General features: G+C 36.1%; 1 non-coding gene across 1 annotated transcript; it reads left to right on the top strand.

The window, feature by feature from the left end:
- The first annotated feature begins 9,971 nt into the window (after positions 1 to 9,971).
- On the top strand, positions 9,972 to 10,044 carry TRNAR-CCU (transfer RNA arginine (anticodon CCU)). The gene has a single exon. It is a non-coding gene; the product is annotated as a tRNA-Arg (tRNA).
- The last annotated feature ends 3,075 nt before the right edge of the window (positions 10,045 to 13,119 follow it).

The following is a 13,119-nucleotide window of genomic DNA, read 5'->3' as shown; positions in this document are numbered from 1 at the left end:
AATGTGCAAACCAGCGCCCTACCAGAGACGCTAGCCTTTAGGTAAACGTTTCCCAGCTTTAATGTTTATAAGTTCTAACCGTTAGCCGAGGGAAAATGTTCAACTTCCTTATGTTCCTGGGTGTTTCAAGGATGCTAACCGAGTGAAATGTAATGTATGAAATACCCGGTGTGCTCGTTTCAAGGAACCAAACAGGGGGAAATATTTTCCATGCCTTAATGTAATGAACAGCCTACATTTCCAAAAATGTGTTCATGTCTTTCAATGAAGAAGGGATCTAATGGTCGTGCACAGTAAAGCCATGTTCTAGACTTCTAGTCGGTATTTTTCCACGTCATTTACCGGGGTCCAAAGAAGTTAACGCGTCACATTTTGTGAATTTACATTTAGCCGATGAACTGTTGGAGCAATATTTTCAAAGGAATGCGTTGTCATACGTGTTGAACGTAATCACAGTTAAAAAACAATATTCGTTGTGTTACTTTGCTCAGTTGCAGGTTAAAAAAGGTGAAATAACTAATACATTTGGCGGAAAGATACTAGCGGGAATTTCCGGTAAATCGTCGGCAGAAATTTCCAATTTCACCTATTTTCTGTTGAATTCCTAAAGGTTCCTGCACGTGTTATATTAATCCATTTTAGTAATTTCAATTGCGTATATTTCAAAGTGATCAATAAATATTTAATGTAGATTATTATTATTAAACTACATTTTATCGTATTTTTGGCATTACGCTACTAAAAAATCCTCAAAAAATAATAAATAATAATAATCAGCTAGGCTAATCACTCAAGGCACCACCTTAGGCCTAAGTCATCAAGCGACTTTTAAAGCCATTAATTCAGGTGGCCGGGTTACAATGCGTAGGAGGGTGGTGGCAAGCCCTTCAAGCCACGCGAGCCAACAGCTCCCTAGTGTAAGTACGTCAACGTTGTAGTCTCGGCTTTACCCGTTCTATACTTACCCTGGACTCGCCAAACGGATTTTATTTAGGTATGCCTCAATTGTAGTACTTAAAACAAACTATTACAACGGTTTTTAATTCTTATCTATATTAATTAATTAATTATATAACGCGCGCAGGTATACTTATAAAATCAATCCTAATCAAGCCAAATTCGAAATTCCCGCCAATGATTTTACCGGAAATTCGTGCTAGTATCTTTCCGTCAAATGTACTAGATATTTTGCCTTTCTTAACCCGTAACTGACAAGGAGACTACCCGAGGTGGTTATCACCGATTTTGTTGAAACTCGGGGGTTAAGTAGACCTTATGGTAGTATGAAAATTTCCAAGGGAAAAGTTGCAATGAGCTTTAATTTTCCCATGGCAACCGAAAATGTTTTTGATCTCTCAAAACAAAAAAACTTCCATTTAAAAAAGCATGGGATTTTCTCGGTTTCACAGGGTACTTACTTACTTAAAAAATTTGAAAAAATTAAATTTTCAAAACCTACCCAAAAAGATGAATTTGCCCTTTTTTGGGTAAAATTGATCAATGATTTTGGTTAAATTTTAACAAAATTTGGGTAACCGAGAAAATACAATGCTTTTTTAAATGGAGAGATCAAAAACATTTTCGGTTGCCATAGGAAAACTAAAGCCCATTGCAACTTTTCCCTTTGACAATTTTCATTCTACCATAAGGTCTAAATAACCCCCGAGTTTCAACAAAATCGGTGATAACCACCTCGGGTAGTCTCCATGTGAGTTTAGTGTAAGCGTCACTTTCCTGAAATTTGAACATAAAAGTTTCAACAGTTCCCAATGACTTAGACAGAACGTAGCGCCTAAAAATATCGGACACGTAATAAAGACCAACTGTTCAGGGTTTTAGCGACTTAGAGACAAGGCAGGAAAGCCCCGCTTGAAAAATGAGTGCGGCGCTATGAAACGAGCTAAAATCTCCTCTTCAAATTGAAAGCCACTGGCAAGAGTGATTATCGGGGCCAGATAGAATAAGAAACCCCTTTATTGGCCCGCTGCCGAGCCCGGCTGAGTTACTTAGGCTATAGTCCTATCCGCCTCTTCGGCTAGCAACAATTTTCGCCACGCGTACGTGAGTAGAAGATTGAAAAGACCTTAACTTCGACATAGTCGTGTTAAGGTTAGGGCGGGAAAGAGTGTATAACAAGAAAAAGAAAAGTTATACCCCGTTCTATAAAAGAAGTGCGAGAAAGATAGAGCACTATTCACGATTAAGGGTTGCGGCGCTGCTGGCCGGGTTGACGTGCGGCTAGGATTAACACTTTGCTCTTAACAAGATGTTGCGCCGCCCTGAGAGAAACCAGAACTTATTACCACCGAGTGAGAAAATACAGCTACCTGGAAAAGTTCAAGATCGAGCGGGCACGTTCATCGCCGCGTACGCGTTGAAGCCTAATTGCTTTAAAAGCAATTTCACTAAATGATTCTCTTGATCTTCCAGGTCAGAACTCGCCACTCCAAGTTGTTACTCAAATCCGAGGCGTCGAATGAGTTTTGAGATTCGGAGAAATTGCGTGGCAAAGCGTTATTATTTTTGACGTTGAAGTTGTTTACACATTTTTCACGCTTTATTCTAAGAGCTGGAGTTGTTTATTTACAGAAAGTAGACACGGAAGTTTGTTTATTAAAGATACAGTTTTTAACTAAGCCAAAAGTTAAATGTAATTTTTATACAAATAACTCAATAGGTGTTTCTATAAAATACGTGAGGTCACGTGTAAATGTTTTTTCTACGTCACTAGCTTACGTTATTGAAGATAGAGAGCGTGCGCTGGAGTCGATAAAGATTTTGGTATTTGAAGTCCACGGGCGAAACGCGCGTGCCAATAAAGCACTAAAAAACCTAGGCTCGTGACGCGGGAAATAACATTTTATACATTTAATTTTTTTTATTGATTTATTTTATAGAAACACCTATTCTTAACTATACATTATTGCGATGTATATTATAAATAATAATATTTTTTTAGATAAACTTTGTTTAGCTGTTTTATTACAGAAACGCTATTTACTAAACATTTACTATCATTTTAACCAATAATATATTCAAATATAAAATTGTAAAGTTTATTGGGAAGATCTTTGGCACTGGAAATTATAATATTATTGTTGATACTTACCTTATAACAAATTGCTTTTCACAATCGCAATAAATCAAATTTCAAGAACAATCTATATTTTTTCAATTCTATTGAGATTCGTAGAATATATAAAATTTCTAAGTACTTTTTAAGTTGGTGATAGTTAATCACCAAGAGACAAACCCCATTAACCGCTACATTTGCTTGAAACTAGGGAGCTAATCGCTAATTTACGTTACTTGTACCACAAACCCACGTTAGAGAAAAAAAGGCGACCAACCAAGTAAAAACAAAGGGAGAGACAAAACCGAAATGGTTGCACGTTCCAACTCTCTGATTGTTTTAACATATTGCGCCGAAGATTCCGTGGCTGGAAAGAAGCTCGAAATGCTGGAATGACCCAGCTTTTCTCTCAAGCAAATCAAAGCGAACCAGTTAACGAGAAGTTTGTGTTTGCTACCCTCCGACCAAAGAAAGAAAAGAATCCTTTTTGCGGCTGCGAGGAGAAGAAAGAAGAGGATTTCGAAAGAAAGGGTTGCGCGGAGAGAAACACAAACCACGTTAACAGAATCTCGGTGGATAAAAACGCGGATACTCATCGAGACCATGAACAGATTTCGCGATGATAGGAACTGCGACCCATTGATAGCTCGGTCACGATCACCCAAAAGCGTTAGGCCGTTAAGGGCCCCTGTTGACCTTTCCGATTCATGGTTGCCAGATATAAGGAATAGACGCCAATTGCGCGGCTTTAGCTTTCAAGAAACCTCGAATTTTCAGGTGCGCGTGCAAACCGCGCCTATGAAAACTATTCTAATAAAGCTATGACATCGTGACGTAAGAGCAACATAAAAATAATTTCGACTGAGTTTATAAAAAGAACTATTGGCCAATTTAAAATGATTTTAAAATAAATTACCTTTCATATTTTAAGACATTATAATAATTTGTAATATTATCTAATATAATAAATAAATTAAGTTAATTCAAATTTATTATTTTATCACTATTTTATTATTATTATTGTTTGAGCCAAAAAACCTGTAAAAGGGAACTTGTACTACGTGCAAACAAATCGTTTTTGTTGTGTTGAATTATTTATATCCACATACTAATAAAAGTAAAAAGTAGGAAAAGTCTTGGATTTAATTTATCTTCCTGTTTACCAGAACGATATCAAAACTGGAACACTGCCACGGTAAAAAGCAGTTAACTTCATTTTGAGTCTTTTCTAAGGCCAAACTGGATTGTAAAAGTTTGCAATATATATAATTACATTCTACAGTTTTTCATTCTGTATTTAATTGCAAAATTATTTTATTAAAACTAATCTAAGTCCAAAAAAACTTTTCCAAAACGATGGAAAGTGCAATATTTTTAATAAGACCATGGTTTTGCTTGTCTATTGACTCTTTGAGTCTTGTGTTCTGGTGAGAATTTCAAAACACGTTAAGTAGAATAGTAATTGTATTATGCCATCAGTTCAAGACTTTCTCTCCTATTAAACCTTTAATACTAATATTTTAACTAATTATTTAAAATATTGACATTTTTGTTATCATCAAGCAAGATAAAAGCTAATCTATGCTAATACCAAGGCAAAACTTAGAAGGAACCACGGCTATGGACTGCATTGCAAATGATGATAAAATACGCGAATAAGAAGATTAGTCCATAAAGAAAAGGGATAAAAAAGCTAAACCCTTAACCAATTTGAAGAAATTTAAAAACTTTCAAATTTCTGGCTATTGTATTTAATTTCACTTTATTTAGTTTTTAACTCGAAGACCTATTGGTACGAGCTATTTGTAAGTTTTAAAATTTCTCCATTGACTTCGAAGCAAAAGCAGCCAAACTAACCCAATTTTCAAGTTTAACGGGAGTCAAAGCAAGGAGCACAATTGACTTCGAAGCAAAAGCCGCCAACCTAAGCCAATTTCCCAAGTTTAACGGAAGCCAAAGCAGGGAGCTCCATTGACTTCGAAGCAAAAGCAGCCAAACTAAGTCAATTTCCCAATTTTAACGGGAGCCAAAGCAGGGAGCTCCATTGACTTAGAAGCAAAAGCAGCCAAACTAACTACATTTACCAAATTTCACGGAAGCCAAAGCAGGGAGCTCCATTGACTTCGAAGCAAAAGCAGCCAAACTAACTACATTTACCAAATTTTACGGGAGCCAAAGCAGGGACCTCCATTGACGTCGAAGCAAAAGCAGCCAATATGAACGGAAGAGAATTAGGGTTCGGAGCGAGCAATTATTCTAATGAGAAGCCAGTGTAATTGCCGGCAGCGTGACACCGTAATCTATTAAGGGAACGCGGAGGGTAGTAAATTGTTTTCTTACCTGTATTTCCTATTTGCGTGGGGCGGTCCTTTGATGTATTCTTTATGTGTGGTGCACGGCTTTGGATCGAGCTCGTATTTGTGAGTCAGCCAGTTCCGTCAAGTCGTCGTTTAGCTTTAATTAAGCTCCACCTGTAAAGGAAAGAAAAATTCCGGTCTAAATTATCGACGCCTTTAGGGTCCCCCGCCATATGAGTAATTGTCAGCAGTTTAGTGGCTTTTTGCGGTGGCAAATTTTAAGGATCATATTTTTATATCACACGCGTGACAAGTGTTGCCACGTGGATACCAAATACAAGGTTTAATTTGAATAAATGAGCTACTGGACCTGAATCTAGATAGCGCGTACAGCTCTGCGTAACAGATAAATTAACTGACAAAATTTCGATTAATCGTAAATATTTTGGTTAGCTGTTTATTTATGCATATTATCTATGGATAAACTACGATTTAACATGCAAAAAAATAATATTTTCGGATAATTGTAGATTATGGATAAAAATAAAATAAGTGGTTAATTTTTATCCAAACGCCGAACTCTACATTAGCGCGTTTGGTTATTTTCGAGTATCGCCACGGTGTTCGACATTGAAAACATTTCCACCCAAAATTTAAACAAAGATGCGCTATAATATATTATATTTAGCCGTTCAGCTCGTTCTTAGGCACGTGCTTTGTATTTGAGTGGAAAAGGTTCGCTATTATCCCGGTAGGAGCGCTGCAAATTGACGCGGTTAGAAAATTGCGGTTTATGGTTTATGATTCCGGTCCATTAGTTTATTTGTCTGAGGTCTAAATTATTAAGGTGAAGCTTCTTTATCACCGAAATATTTGTCAACGTTGTAGGCATAGTAAGTAAGTGACCGATATAAAGGGCTACAGAATAATTTTAAAAGTTCAGTTCCATTTCACGTAGCACCTTCCGTATCTTCTGATGACAGATCCGACCAATCACAATTTTGAATTCTTCCTGCCCAAGCGCGAGTATCTAGTAAAATTTGAACCATTCTGTCGTCCTTTAAACGAAATTTTAAACGTACTAGATCTACAGTGGAACTAACAATTGTAAGTTATCTCTCAGCCCAAATTTTAAATTTAATCTGTTATTCCATATATTCGAGGTTAGAGTTCATAACTTGCGAGTCTACGATGACCTACGACCTATGAATGTCAACTATAACGCGCTTGGGATATATACATAAAGTTCACAATTCTTTATGTATTTATTCCAATCGCACTTAATCGTACTTAATTTTTGATATCAGTCGCATCAGATTAAATATAGATTTCGTAAATAATGCGACGGATATTCGTTTATTTTGTAACGTTTAAACATTTGTTTCACAAAGTATCTAAACATAAACGATTAATTAAAACTCTGATATCTAAACACGAAAGTTTATACATAAATTGGGTTTCGTATAAGAAGTTAAAACATAATACGTAAACCTAACATAAAAAATTACAATACAGAGATTATTTGCGAAGCTTAGTCGTAAAAAGATGAGCCGTAAGGCTTCTCAGAAAAGCATTAACAATTCAAATCCCGAGAAGGAAACTTCGGTAAAACTTTGCTTTTGATTTAGAACATTCCATAAAAAGACATAAAACATTCGGTTCGTATTGGAGAGTATCCCTATTTATTATAGATAGGCAAAGGCCCCCTGGAAAGAGCCACAACAATTTTCCTCTCGCATCGAAGAAAGAAGCAAAAAAATCGTTATTTTATGAACAAGAGCCGTTAAACGAAAGGAAGATTATCCAAGAAAGTATCGGAAGAAGACGAAGATTTTTTTGCCCGTTCATCCTCATCACAAATTCAATTACGGTGCCAAGTTAAAAAGTAAGTTCTCTTCTTTTCTCATTTCCTATAACTCGAGCCTTAAAGATTTGTTACGGACGATTCGATATTATCCGTAATTCAAAGGGTTTTTCGCCAGCCTTTCATCTCTATAATCCCAAGACTAAATTTCACATCTTACGATATTTTCTCTTAAATGAAAAGTATTATCAATATCCATAAGTCAAAGCTGAAATATTAAAAGTTAGTCTATTTGCAAGTTTTCGAAAATGTTCGTACAAAATTATATATTATATGTATTATATATATATATCTCGTCACCGTTGAAACAAAACCACGTAACTTGAGATACGTGGTTTTTTCAAAATTGACATATTTAGATTCTACACCCCAATTTACGAATATAACATTAAAAACATTAAAAGGTTGCAATTGAATTTCTTTTTTTAAATCGATAAAACATTTAAACGTATCTTTGATATTCACAACGCATTTCACGCAAAAGCACGTATCTTGCTTATTATCAGCTCCTATTTCACTTCATGGCGCAAAACCACGTATCTCTAAAAATTCCCCTTTAACCAAATATTTTTAAATTAAAATCCTCATAAATTCAATATTGAAACGAAATTATCTAACTATAAAATTAACTGACATGTAAAAACCTAACACGCGATTTCACAAGTCAACCCTGCAAAATTAAAAATCTTTTTTTCTCAAAAAGACCACCGAATAGATACGTGATTTTGTTTTAACGGCGACGATATATACAAAAATGTGCAAGAATGTATTAAGGTTAACAAGACCCTGTGCGCCCCGTGATTCCCGAGGAGAATGCCACGCCCCTTTCGTCTTTCCATGTGTAATCTATATCCCCTTTTCTCGACAAAGGGGGAAGAAACTGCGGTACGAACACAAGTTACCTCTTCGTGTAGGCGGAGCGTATCTTCAGGGAATCATGACAACAGACGCTAAAGTTGCTAGTTTATATTCTCAGTTAACCCGTATAAATTCTTGATATGTGTGTATATAAGTATACATGTAAGGTAAGTAATAACGTTTTTGGTGGAAATTGGCCCGTATTCACACGATGCTCTATTCTGTGCACCCCCTCAAAGCTAGATCGAATTTCTTTTATATTAAAAATTCAATTTCCGTATGAAGTATGGAAAAGTTCCTTCACTATTTTTCAAGGTATGATATTCTCGGGCTTCGGTTAAAAAGAAGAATTCTGGGAACGTGGGTTATTGTGAAGGAAGAGTTAAGGAAATCGATAATATTACACTAACTAGTATATTTCGTTGAAAACTAATTTCTTTTTTGGGGGGTTTCCTCTAATCATAAAGGCCTAGGATTTCTTCTGCCAGTTTTCCCTTAAAGTTTTCTTCCCGCCGCGCAAATATCCTGGTGGTAGGCCAACGTGTTCTGTGGTTGGCCTACCACCAGGATATTTGCGCGGCGGGAAGAAAACTTTAAGAAAACTGTCAGAAGAAATCCTAGGCCCTTAAGGTTTAAGTTGCGATAACTAAATACTGCGTCGGTTATCGACTGAAAAATAACCGTGCAGTGATCCAGCGGAAACATTGCCAGATTTCAAAACTAACATTAACATTCCAAAGACTAAATATTAAAGATTTTCAGTTCTAATTATAGTACCCAAAACCCAGCGTTATAATAACATAGTCACGTGACGTATCCGCATTTCTAACGAAGTAATTACGAATGTATTTCCTTTGTCAAATTGTTTTAAAGTAAAAAAAAATTAATCGGACTTTCGGTCTGGCAATGCTGTGAATTAGTGTGATGAAAATAATCCACAACAGCAGCGTTGCCAGTTCCTGAAACTCAAATTATCGTACCAGAGCCAAAAAATTTCAATTTCAGAAATAAATTATTATACGCGTGAAAACTGTCGGTAAATTTAAATTTTGTGTGAAATTCTGACGTTAAACTTGTGAAATCAAATTTTTTAATAATAATTAAAGTTTGACCGATTGAAAACTTATGTTTCAATGTCACAGTTTTAACTATTTTTCAGACAATTTAAAAATTATCGTACGAGCAAGCTGAATTTTCGAAAAATACGTTCTATAAAATACGAGATTAAAAATATCGTACGTCCCAAAAATTAGCTCGAAATTATCAACGTGTACGATCATTATCGTACGTCTGGCAACGTTGCACAACAGTTACCGACTAAATTACAATTTTTATTTTTAAAGTTTTAAATTTACTGTTTTTGGTCGAGGTGTTTTGGTCATTCCTTTCTGTTAACTTGCGAGTTCCGAGTTTGTGTTTGGTCAGCTTGGTTAGGCGGGAAAAATTGGGTAGGGCCGGATATTGGGATGAACGTTTGAAGAAACAGTGGATTCCCGAGCTTGCTAAGGATATTTCCAATGTCCGGTCTCCGATAGTTTAAGTTTACAATATATTTTTATATTCTTACATGTTAATTTAATATACATGGTTAATACATTAATTTTTAGTTCAAGTTAAATTTTAATCTTAATCTTAATAAATATTTTACTTAAAGGATTTAACATATTTAATTTAATATATTATTTACTTGTGACGTCACCAAATAGTTGTCAATACCCGGATTAAAATTTTCCTTTATTTTATATTGTTGTTCTCGGTTATCAAAGATATTTTTCTGGGAATTCGCAGATGATTTCTTATCTAGGGCACTTTGAAAAGTCTTCGTCTCTGTTGGCGGAAATGAACGATATCTCTAAACAACATAAAATTAAAGCAACGAGCCTCCGTGGCCTAATGGATAGGGCATCGGTCTCCTAAACCGGGGATTGCGGGTTCGAGTCCCGCCGGAGGTACGAGTGTCGTTAGTTTTGTATCGAAATCTATATGATTCACTGGTCTGGTTTAGTGTTCTCATTTCAGGTTGAAACAAGTATCTTAATAACGAAGGTAGTTTTAGCTATTTTGAGTCGGAAAATTAGGAAATTATATTTTCAGTCGCACACAGAGTTGCTCCGTGTAAATAAAGGAAACATTGTTACCATGTGTTGTGCTTTGGTTGACTAAAAGTAAAAACCAAGGCTTAGGTACAGCACCTTCAACTTCAAGTTGAATAATTTTCGTACATATAATTTTAATAGTTGATTTTATAAAATAAAAAGTGGTCTTGCCCAACTTGTTAAAATGTTGCTCTTACGTCACAATTCCAGATTTATTAGTTTATTCCTCGCACGAGCGATTTGCACGCGCTCTAGAAAAAGCTATATTCCTCGCGACTGTAGCGCGCGCTCGTAGGCTTGTCAAAGTAAGAGACTGTGACGTAAGAGCAACATTTCAACAAGAAGGCCACGTTACTTTATAAAAAGAACTATTGGGTAATGGAATTTAGAAGCTTTAGCCATGGCTAAATACAATTTATAATTTACAGGAAAAATTATTTTCTTATTTATTTGTTATTAATTAATTAGTTAATTAAAAAATTAATAATATTTTTTTATTTATTTAATTAATTATTTATTTATTTATTTATTTATTCATTTATCTTTTCCTTTATTTATTAATTTATTTAAAAATTTTCCAATAACTCAAATTTAATTAAATTTCACTTATGAAAATAAAGTTGAACCTCTACATAAGAAAAAGCTTGTAGGTAGGGTTCAAAGTTTAGTTTTCAAGTAGTAATCGGCTCCACGCGCAAGTTATTCAGGTAAAGACAAACAAAATATACAAGATTTACGGTTTACAGGGGTGACGTTCTATAATGTCATAGTGCCAAAACTAAATTGAAATATTCATAATTCCCATCTTTGTTAATGTAAATTAACAAAGTCAGTAAAATTGTAAAATCTCGACAACTATCCGTTGATAGTGTGAGCTCATCTTGGCCAACAAAGTTGTGCAAAATTGTTGCCTCGTGTCCGTAGTCATCACCTTTGGTATTATTTGATTGATTTGGAATGCAATTGGCTATACTTCACTATTGTAGGAAGGACGAAGAATTCACCAAGGAAAATTATCGTTAGTCCAATTGGTGCCTTAAACAAAATATCCTCCACTTAAATGGCGGGTTCAACGAAATATCCTCCACCCAAATGGCGGGTTCAACGAAATATAGTTCACCCAAATGGCGGGTTCAACGAAATATCCTCCACCCAAATGGCGGGTTCAACGAAATATAGTTCACCCAAATGGCGGGTTCAACGAAATATCCTCTTCCAAATGGCGGATTCAACGAAATATCGTTAACCCAAATGGCGGGTTCAACGAAATATCCTCCACCCAAATGGCGGGTTCAACGAAATATAGTTCACCCAAATGGCGGGTTCAACGAAATATCCTCCACCCAAATGGCGGGTTCAACGAAATATCCTCCACCCAAATGGCGGGTTCAACGAAATATCCTCCTCCAAATGGCGGATTCAACGAAATATCGTTAACCCAAATGGCGGGTTCAACGAAATATCGTTAACCCAAATGGCGAGTTCAACGAAATATCCTCCTCCCAAATGGCGTGTAAAACGAAATATATTCCCCCCAAATAGCGCTTTCAACGTATATATAATATCCTACACCTAAAGACGTCACCAGTCACATCTTATGCATCTTATCTAAAAATCTTAAAGTTATCCAAAAGTTATAAAATAAGAAATAGGCAAAATATGTTTAATGACAAATACTATTTAACTCACTCACTTTAATGACAACAAATTTTATAGTGAGAAAACACCGGAAATGACTACAAACCACCTCAAAAGATGCCAAATTACGTAACAGGGTAGTATAAACACATTTTCTCATTTAGTACCTCAATCATGGAAAGGACAAACCCGGAAATTCCAAGGAAGGAGGACACGAGTAGAGGTGCAGTAGACTCGAGACTCTCCGGGAAAATAAACTATTTTAATTACGAAAACAAAGGCGTTGAAAGGAAGGGAAAGACGGAGCCGAAGACGGAGGGAGGTCAGTAGGGTGAGGTTTCTACGAAAGATGGCGGGCGCGTAAACACGCGCAATTTGTTGGGTTTTAATTAAAAGCTGCGAAGCTCTTTAATGACGGTCCGGATATTTCTGTAGGAAACGGGGGTTTTTTCTTCCGCGGAAGCCTGCAATTTAGGGGCAAATCCCTTTCTATTTCCGGCGAAGAAAATACCGCAAAACAACATTCCGATCGTTCCCTAACACCAGGACCCCCGGCACCCATGGCCAATCACAACTATAGAAACGTTCCTAAAGACTTATAAGGATATACAGTTTCGGAAGTCGATCCATCGAGGCAGTTCGGACGACGCTAGAAACCGGTCGAGGTCTGCCTCGAAGTAGCTGTTCCTTCCACCGCGATTTTAGTCTCGCGGATCGCTCGAATTCTTTATTTGTCCCTGCAAGTCCTGGCCTGGTTCCCTTTTCTATCCTATTTACTCGACCTTAGGAGGAATTTTCCTTGATTAAGACGAGAACATTAATTGTTGTTTAGAGTCCACTGGACGTTTACGCAGGTGCATGGTTCTTTCACTTTCCCAGCTAATTAGAAACCTTTGGACAAATCCTCCCAGTCACGATACACAAAACCAAATCGGTTTCATTTCATTATATTCGGTCCACGGAGGGTAGCGTCGATATTTTAATTTTCAAACGTGATACATCCATGGAAGGACTGCCGTTATATAGATACAACATTCTGAATTAAAGCGAATCAGGTCTTAAGACATTTTGGGCTTCAACTTGGAAGGATTTTGGAACTTTTCATTAAGAAATTTGTTATCGGTTTAGAATTTAGAATGTTGATATAACAGTTTTCGAACGAATAAAATATACATGTAACAGTTCTTTTTACCACTAGAATTAACAGTACTATTTACTAGTAGAATCTAGATGTAATGGCTTATCACCTGCAGAAAGCAGATGTAACAGTATACTATTTACTGGTAGATTCTA

Source organism: Leiobunum rupestre, chromosome 5 (genome assembly GCF_980474605.1).
Source record: "Leiobunum rupestre chromosome 5, qqLeiRupe1.1.hap1, whole genome shotgun sequence".
Classification (NCBI taxonomy): domain Eukaryota; kingdom Metazoa; phylum Arthropoda; class Arachnida; order Opiliones; family Sclerosomatidae; genus Leiobunum; species Leiobunum rupestre.
The sequence above is the reverse complement of the archived record's forward strand: the minus strand, read 5'-3'. Positions and strand labels throughout refer to the sequence as shown.